This window comes from Nestor notabilis, unplaced genomic scaffold (assembly GCF_000696875.1).
Source record: "Nestor notabilis isolate BGI_N333 unplaced genomic scaffold, ASM69687v1 scaffold14113, whole genome shotgun sequence".
NCBI classification, from domain to species: domain Eukaryota; kingdom Metazoa; phylum Chordata; class Aves; order Psittaciformes; family Psittacidae; genus Nestor; species Nestor notabilis.
Genome location: NW_009922500.1, coordinates 1 through 9,340, shown reverse-complemented (window position 1 = coordinate 9,340; position 9,340 = coordinate 1). Strand labels below are relative to the sequence as shown.

Below are 9,340 nucleotides of genomic sequence, written 5' to 3'. Positions count from 1 at the left end.
CCATGACAGCACATCTTAAGGGGAGATGAGGGGTGGCCATGAGGGGTAGGGACGGCCGTGTGGGGCATTGTGAGGGGACAGATCAGGGGTGGCTGTGACTGGAGATTATGAGGGGCAGCCATGAGGGGAGATCAGTTTGACCTCAGGGACATGGTTTAGTAGTGGGCTTGACAGTCCACGGGTAACAGTTGGGCTCAAGGATCTTAAAGGTCTTTTCCAACCTAGTTGGTTCCATGATCCGGCAGTCACCTCAGGGAAAGGTGGTGAGAGTACAGACAGGGTTCAATTGGCAAGAGGTCTGTTTAAATCTGCCCCCCTTTTCCCCGCTGAATTCTCAACAGGGTGGAGAAAATCACAGCAGTGTTGTTAAATCAGGTAGTGGTTACCCTGACTCTCCTCATCCTAAGCTAAGAATATGTCCTGCATCACTACACATCCAACTTAACTGTACATCGTACACCCATCGAAATGAAGGCTTTGGGATTAAAGTGTTGGCTTTAATAGAAAGTGGATTTCCCAGCAGGGATACGCCACTCCAGCACACCTAAGAGCACACGTGGATACTGGCATGGCTCAGACGTCACTTGCAGAATGATTATGTTTTACATGCGAAACTATGAAGTCCCATTTCAGTCATGTAAGAAGGAGCACTTCTACATTGCAAACAGTAGAAAGCACAGTAGTTACCAGATACTTCTGCACTGAGATGCTGAACAAAACCACAGCAAAAAGTAGCTATCACTGCAGGCTATGAATTAGGTTGATCTGACATCTTCTACTCCATCACAGTCTTGACTCAGTGACAAAGTCAAGCTCCTATATCAGGAGACCTGCAGGCCCAAGTATCAGCCTGGAGAAGAGAAGCTGCGTGGAGACCTCACAGCAGCCTTCCAGTATCTGAAGGGGCCTACAAGGATGCTGGGGAGGGACTCTTCATTAGGGACTGTAGTGATAGGACCAGGGGTGAGGGGTTCAAACTAAAACAGGGGAAGGTTGGATACAAGGAAGAAGTTCTTCACAGTGAGGGTGGTGAGACACTGGAACAGGTTGCCCAAGGAAGTTGTGAATGCTCCATCCCTGGCGGTGTTCAAGGCCAGGCTGGACAGAGCCTTGGGTGACATGGTTTAGTGCGAGGTGTCCCTGCCCATGGCAGAGGGGTTTGGAACTAGATGATCTTAAGGTCCTTTCCAACCCAAACCATTCTATGATTCTATCTGATTAAACAGAGCTCAAAGACACTGGATGGGACTGGAGGTTTGTGTGATATTGCACTATTGTTTTGCTAACTAGTTACAGCTGTTGTATTCAAACAGTTGGGGAGGAACAGGATTTAAAGCTGGCTATTGTTACCAAAACATCACCACAGAAATGAAAACCAGTGCTTTATTCCATTGCCTGAAATCCCAGCTTTTTTTATAAAACAATATAGTTCCCTAAATAAAGTACAAAAACCCCAACATCCCAAAACAGACTGTGAAAGCCCCTGCAGGGATGGGGAGAGGGTGTGGAAGGAGGAGAGAGCAAGAAAGAGCACTTCGACTGCAATGCCCTGTTTCCCTGACTCACTAGGATGACTCTCTGATGTAGGCAGAGGCACTGTGCATTGCACGCCAGTGTCTGCAGGAAGAATCAGGCTCTCTAACTCCATTATCTGGTGTCTCTAGAAAAGAACAGGAGAAACAACACAAATGCTTTGGGAATCAGTAAGCCCAGTCTTGGCTTGGTACTCATAAACCTAGGAACTGCCAAGACACACGCACACTCACAAATATGTTGGCTGCTGTACTGCTGGCTAACCCCGCTGTTCAAAAGGAGGTTGAATAAATAAAAATCAGAAGAAAAAAGCAAAGCCATACAAGAAAACAAACTGCCCACTTCCGTGCAATATTTCCATGAAGCTCATCCTTTCAGCGACCCATGGCCACCAACTCAGAGGAATGACTCCAGAGACCAGCCTATTGCCACATGCACCCATATTTAATAATTCTCATGTGCTCTTTGCTCTGTCCCCTCGGCTTACTGGCAAAATAAACATCTTTAAGCTCTTTCTTTCCCTGAAGAGTTTCTAAAGTGAATGCTGGGAAGAGAAGAGCCTGGAAAGACTCCATGGGATAAGAGCAATTTAACACACACTGCTGTAGCTAAAGTACCAAACACACGTTAGGGCTGTGAAGCCATGTGGTTTTCATTTGGGATGTGTAGGGTGAATACATATGCCTGCCTCCTTTATAACATCAGCACAACAAAGGAAGGCTTTGTTTGAAAGCCAAGGGACAGCCTCTCCACACACTTAAAGGCTAAGTTATAACGTAATGGGAACTGTGAGTCATAACTGTGGGGCCCCTGCTCATAGCACAAAAATCCCCTCTGCTGCAGCAGGCAAGGAGCTTAGCGAGGAGCAAAGACAGCTTCCAGCTCCGCATGGGAGAATGAAATGTCCAGGACTAGCAGCAAATACAAGGCTGAGCTGAGAGCACGTGTTGTGGATGACTTAGGATGCAAACACATCCCTTTCAGTTGACATTTCTTCCTGTAGCTCCTTCAGAGCTTGAGATCACAACCCTGCACGCATTCCAAGAGTATGAAACAGCTCAAGATGATGGTCATCAGCCAAGCACCTTCAGACTGTCTTTTGACTTTGGCTGCAGAAGAGCGTGGCCATGATACTTAGGCTGAACAAAGCCAGCTTGCTAGGTAGGACTGCAGTAAAGCTCTATGTCCTTAAGTTATCTAGTATGCCAGATAACTTATGTCACTGTCTGTTACAGTAGAAGAGGGTCAGCTGATGGATTCCAGCTACCCAAAAGACAGACACCCATCTCACCCCTGCCCCTACTAGTCTAGGAGAAAAAGATAAAGGTCTTCAATAATCAGTTGTTGCAATCCACAGGTTGCAATCTGCAGTGCAGAAGTGGCTGTGCTGGCAGAATATCCAAGTATTTTCTCCTACATTCCCAACATTCCCAAGGTATTTGGTTGCTAAATCTCCAGAGACATTTAGAAATCAAATACTCATCTGAAACTAGTGGCAGTCAGGTAACTGAACATCCAAGAGGAAATAGCTTAGGATTAAAGCATTTTGGGTGCAGATACACAATCACAGCTCCCCCTGGGAAGCACTAGACTGTGAACATCAAGTGTCACAGTTTAAGCTTGAGAATGTCTCCCTAGCTCCATCAATGATAAATATTACTATTCTACAAATATTATTAAAGATACTCTTAAAAAAAATAGGGTAAAAAGAGGTTTGAAAAGCAATAGTCTCCCCCTTCTGCCTACGTGCATGGCCTACACTGTGCCTGGACGGTTTCTGGCAAGTCTTTGCCTACTTCATTCTGAAAAGCTTCCAGCAAATCTCCATCTCTACTTCCCAAGGCAGTCTAGACGACTGCTTAACTACCTCCACCTGTAGGAAGGTCTCTTTACCACTGCATAAGCTTTCTCCAAAACAAATTGTAAACCCTGCTGGGATTCTGGCCCATGCAGGCAGTACCTTGTCCTAGGGAGCTACTTCCCTCCCTGCAGGTAGCATGGGAACCATTTGCTCCCACTCCTCATCAGGTGCTCCCTGAGCATCACCAAAACCTTTGCCATTGGGAAGAACTGAAAGCAAGGCACCCTGAAGCTGATTTTCATCACTTCCATTTGGGTTTGGCCACAAACCGTATCTTTACAACTGACGGCACTCACCATCCCTTGAGGCAACACAGAGGAAGATGCAGTTGGTTGCACAGGTGGCTCAGCTGACATCCTGTAGCTAATGTTCTTCTGCCTGAGAAGAAAAGTGACCTGCTCTATGTGCTCTTCCTCCTCGTTTTGGAAGTGAAGAACAGTATGTTTTCCTTTGCCAGGCAACTGAAATAACCATATGAATTGGAAGCTGTGCCTAACAGGGCTTAAATTCTGCAACCGTTGGCCTCAATGGTCCTCATCCTTGCCAACACCATGCTTGGTTTTTCCAAGCCACATGCATGGCAGTGGGGTTCATCAGCTGTTTTCCCTATAAATGCTGAAAAAGCATCTCTGCCTTGAGGCAAATATCATTGATATAAATTATGTACTAGATCAGCCAGAAAAACCTGCCTCTGGAAGAAGGTAATAATGAAAGACAGTGAGGGGAAAGGAAAAAGAGAAAGAGGTTAATTTACACACAGAAGGATGGCAATGGGCCGGCTCTCACAGCTTTGATCGGGGCTGGCTGGAGCAGCATGCCAGGGAATGCTGAGAGGTGAGCTTTGCTAGAGCAGAGCAGGCGTTTGAACCAGCTGGGATGGGAAGGAGGGGAGACACCACCCAACACAGCACAGATCCAGAATAAGTGAGCAAAAAATTACGTGGAGTACATGAAGTAACAGGTACTCAGAGCTGCAGCAGGACATTGTGGCAGCCAGGACTGCTGCTCTGGTGGCTCCTTCTGCCATCAGCTTCTGTTCGTATGTTCCCACCACTGCTGCTCAGAGAGCCTCCTGCCATACGCTCACAGAGCAGCACTGCCACATGTCTGGGTTTCACACAGCAGTTCTGCTTTCAGTGGGTTTTTAGGGGGTTTCATACAAACATGAAAATTCTACACATTGCTGGCTTGTAAAAGCCGTCATTTCCCTTTGACCCAGCTGCCTCTGCTTATCATCAGGAGGCTCTCCCGACACTTCCAGGCCTTTGCTCTCCCTCTAACACCTGGAGGAGGGGAGAACTAGCACTTTTGCAGCTGGGTAAGGTACCTCTGGCAAGTTCTCCTGCATAGCAGCAAATGCAGCAGTAGCTGCTGTCCACAATGCTTGAACCTGTTGGTTCCCTCCTGCCATCCTTCTCTGACTAGACACCAACTGTCCCAAGCAGCCAAATAAAAGCAATTTTATACTGAATACCAAAAGAGAAGCTTTTAGCACTGATCTAAACTGAAGCCATTTCCAAGTTAAACCATCACAATATTGTTACTTTTGCTTTGCATGCTGTCTGACCCTTGCTGCTGGGAACATATACTACAGCATGAGCCACACCACTTCCCTTCCGGCATTTCTGCTGCAAGGCTCAAGATCTCCTATTGAGAGCCCATCATTTAAAACTCACACCAAATCTGGAAGGAAGAATGATCCCCGGAGCACTTACCTGCTACACGACTTTGCAGGTGCTCATTAAACTTCACATTACTACTGTCACCTTGATGCAGAGGAGACTAGATTCAGTCACCCACCACTGAGGCAGAGCCAGGAAGTCTGCAAAACACACAAGAGAACAAATGAGGAAGTTCCTGCAGAAGATGGGTACATAACGCAGTTATCTAAATTACGGATTGATTAAAAAAGATTAACTCACCCCCTTACCTAATAAAATGATCATAAAAGCTCAAGAGGCCAGAAATAATCAGCTTTGAAGTGATCAGGGAAGAGTTAAACCGCTGCTTCTCCCATGGGAAAGCTTGCAAATCACACCGTGGGTCTGTCAGCATTGCAGACATACCGGCAAGCAAAGACTTCCCTCCTCTGACTCCATCCTCACCCACCAGCACTCTCCTTTTAAAATGGATTAGGGTCAAATTAGCAGCTGCATAAATGCAAGGGCTGGGACAGTTTTGTCTGGGATTGGCTTGTCTCAGAAAAGGCAAGTAGCTGCTGTAAGCAGCTCGCAAGGTAGAAATACTTGCTCAGGGAGCTGGGTTTACAGAGCTAACAGGAGAAACAGAAAACACAGGAGAAAAGGCAGGAAGTCTAAAAGCATGCAGGAAGATGTGAAACACATAACCACAAAAGATAAACTACCATATTTTAGGAGAGAGAAGTTAAGCAATTTTAGATGAAACAGGAAACAAAGCAAAGTTCTCCAGCAAGGAGACGACAGGCCGAACAAGGTGGTTGCAAGCAGACTGGACACTACGCAGCTGCACACAAATGGGCAGGGGAGCAGGGATCCCCCCCCCTCGTTACCAACCTCTATCACCACTTCAAACCATCTGGCTGCCTTGATCCAAAGCTTGATGAAATCACGAATAGCATGGGCTGAGCCAGGTCCTTTAAGGGATTAGTTTGAGGTGGACACGTCCTTGCTCTCCTGAACCCCTCACTTCGGCAGCCTTGGGGGAGGGATGGATCAACCCCCCTTCCTCCCACATACCTGCTCCGCCAGACCGTGGGTACAGTTTCACTTCTCTGTTTCCGTCTTCAACTGCGAGACCAAATGGGCTCTGCCCTGACCTCCCAGCGCCTTGCAGCCTGCACGGCTCCTTATGCCTCTGCTCAACCAGCACCACTGCTCAACCAACAGCAGCACAGACTGCCAAGCACAGGAGCAAGACACCCCAATCCCGAAAGGGCTGGATCTGCACTGTAATATCCCAGTGGATGTTTGCTAGCCCTTGGGGCCCATAGTGCCTGGTGTCATGGTGGCTCAGGGCCAGTTAGGTACACAGGCGCTTCTGCTTGCGGGAAAGGAGCTATGAAGTGCTGTGTAGGATCTGCTGCTATGGGACTTACTAATGCTCACACTTGTTAAAATGATTTTTAAATCTCAAAAGACAGAGTTTAAGTGTGGGTCTCCCTCTACTATATGGGTAAAGATGTTGGAGAGACCTTGACTGAACCTTAGGGAATGGTCTAAGGTTACTACAAGAAGGTCCTTCTCAGCAGTGGGTGCATCTGTGCTGCAACCTCACACACTAGCACAAACCTCCTCTCGCTCCCTTAGAAGTGGTCCAAGCAACACAGCACAGTGTTTGCTGTGGGTCAGCCCTATACGAGAGCTTCCTTTCCATGCCAGAAATCAAACCCACCCCTGCTCCAGTGAAGTTCAGCCGCTAGTCCGGTCTTTAGGTCGTGGCAATAAGACCCATTTGTTTTGCTAGACAAGGTTGGCTCCATGTGGAAATCTAAACAAGCTTAAGAAAGAGCCCTGCTGCAGCTGCATCCCTGGCCAGCTCCATCGCTAAAGCTGCTTGAGGCCTGGCTACCTGCCTCCCTTCCAATTGCCCATGCTGAGGGGTGAACAGGCACGTTTTGCTTACACAGCTGAGTCCATGTCCGTGCAAAACCTGGAAGTCATGGTTGGGCACACGAGGATGCACACACCCTGGCCACTCTCCCTCCCGCCTGAAAACCAGAGGCTCTACCTCTCTCCAATACCCAGCAATTACATGTGCTGATGGAAAGTATGCTGCCTGGCAGCAAACCTGCTTTTCCCCAGTATAAATGGATTATAATAACACTTGGGAGAGAAAAAGCTGGCCCACCCAACAGATCATTTTAAAGAGGATCTGAGGGAACAAGCCAGGAGCTTTTGTTCAGTTCCCTTCTTCACTGCACCATTGCTATGGATTGCAAATTGCAGTTCTGCGGAGAACATGCAGGACAGGACAGCAGTGACACTCCTGCAGACTCTTCATGGAGTTTATATACTTTACCAGTGCTCCCCAGTATAACTGCTTCTTAATGTTCACCTTGTGAGCAGAGGCTTAATTTAGCTTAGATTCTGACAGGACAGCTGTTTTGCAGATGTGTCAGGAGAAAACAATACAACTGGAAAAATAAACCACCCCTTTTGCTGTGTACCCATTGCACTCAGGAAACTAATTTAAGCTATCAGACAGGGGTGTGTGTGGGGGGAGAAGTACCCTACAATGCAACTCATTAAGTGTATTTCATGATATCGCACTATCTGCTTCAATTTATTTGCAGGCAAGCTCAGAGGTACTAAACAGTCAGCAGGTAGACATCTGGACAGTTGCAAAAGCCAGCCTAAAATTAGTCTTTTGAAAACCATGGCTTTTGCTTAAAAAAACCCCTCAGAAATTAGTTGGATCAGCTTGTGGAACACCAGCATCAGGTTTCTGCGGGTCGGATTCCCTTCCCCTGTTACTCATTGCCACGTAAGATGGATCACAAGCACTGGCATCCCTCTGAGAACATTGTGCAGCACAGGCACATGGAAGCCCTTATTGTCATGGAGAGAACCAACAGAAAACAAAAGGAGAGCAGAACATGCAGCGTTGGTGGCCCTAGCCATCAGACATCCTAAAACCATCACTAAGGAAAACCAAATTTCCCCGCTCCTGACCAGGGCTATTTAGTCTGACTTGTAGGAGAAAAAAATACCCAAACTAAAACAGAAAAGGCTGTTCTTAGTCTATTGTAATGCTTCAAGCAGCAAGAAGAGGAAGGCAGTTAGGTGGGGAGGGGCCACCATCTGAGCTCTTGATAAACAGGTACAACGTCTTTGCTGTGCACAGATCACTTCTTCCTTGCAGATATGCTGGTGCAAACACACATCACTGCATTCTGCACACCCAAGTTATGCAAAAATTAGTGTCACCTACCAGCTGGGAGCCAAGCAGCCCCCAGGGCTGATCCCAGTACTGACATTGCCTCTCTGACCTTTGGCAAATCAATTCACCTCTTTCACATCTGTGGCACTCCCACTTAATATGTGCATTTCCCATGCGGGAGCAGCATGAAGCATCTATTGTGCTGAAAACAAGGCTGAAGGGGAGCCTTTAAGTTTCCATTCCTAATTTCCATGCTCCATTTCCTGTACATTAACGAAAAAATGGTTTTAAAAGCAGATGTCTGTGAAGGTAGGCAGAATCATTTTAGTCAGAGCTGCAGAAGAGCATTATCATCACCAAACTGAACTCGAAAACCTCACAAAACAAGCCATACTACACTATAGCTGCTCCCCCGTCCAAGTGCTGCTTGCCTGGCAGCTCAAGCCCTTGCCCGGTAGCTCACACCAAACACATGCCCGAAGGAGATGTACTGGGTATAGTTTAGGCCTACAGCACTCATTAAAAACCCATGTTAACATTTTAACAATTAACAATTGCTTAGAGACGCTGCTGGTGCTCATCTTGCCTGACCACATAACAGACCAATAGCAACAAGCCCTATTTTCCTGACGGATTTTAATCTGGCAGTTCCCATTTTCAGTGGGAGATTGTCAAGGTGAAGATGCAGAGGCCTCTAAGGCTCTTGTTCTATGTGACAGTTTTACAACCCATGACTTCCAGTATCCCTTACTCCGACTTGAGCTACAAATACATACTGGCCATCTTCACAAAGATGCCCACACAAATGAACAGCACCTCTGCCAAAGACATCGCTCTGTCTCTCTGTATTCATTATACAGGTACGTTTTATCTCAGAAGAAAGGCAAAGTTGTGTGCCAAGCCCAAGCCATGCACCAGTGAAGGCGAAGGGAAGCTCCGTGATGTGCTCTGCACGGGCTGTACGTCCCTGGGATCATCACTGACCACAGGACCCCACGAGCTGTCCTCACCATCACAGAGGTGGTTGCGGGGTCTCTCCTCAGCACGGCTCGCTCCCGCAGAGGCTCCCCATGGGCTCCCGCTCCG

General features: G+C 47.4%; 1 protein-coding gene across 1 annotated transcript in view; it reads right to left on the bottom strand.

Annotated features, from left to right (window-relative positions):
- Positions 1 to 5,152, bottom strand: part of ITPRIP (inositol 1,4,5-trisphosphate receptor interacting protein) — a 17,709-nt gene extending 12,557 nt beyond the window's left edge. Inside the window, exon 1 of the mRNA XM_010011642.1 lies at positions 5,110 to 5,152. The gene's annotated coding sequence lies outside the window, so the exon portion shown is untranslated. The remainder of the gene's footprint in view (positions 1 to 5,109) is intronic.
- Between the last annotated feature and the right edge of the window lie 4,188 nt (positions 5,153 to 9,340).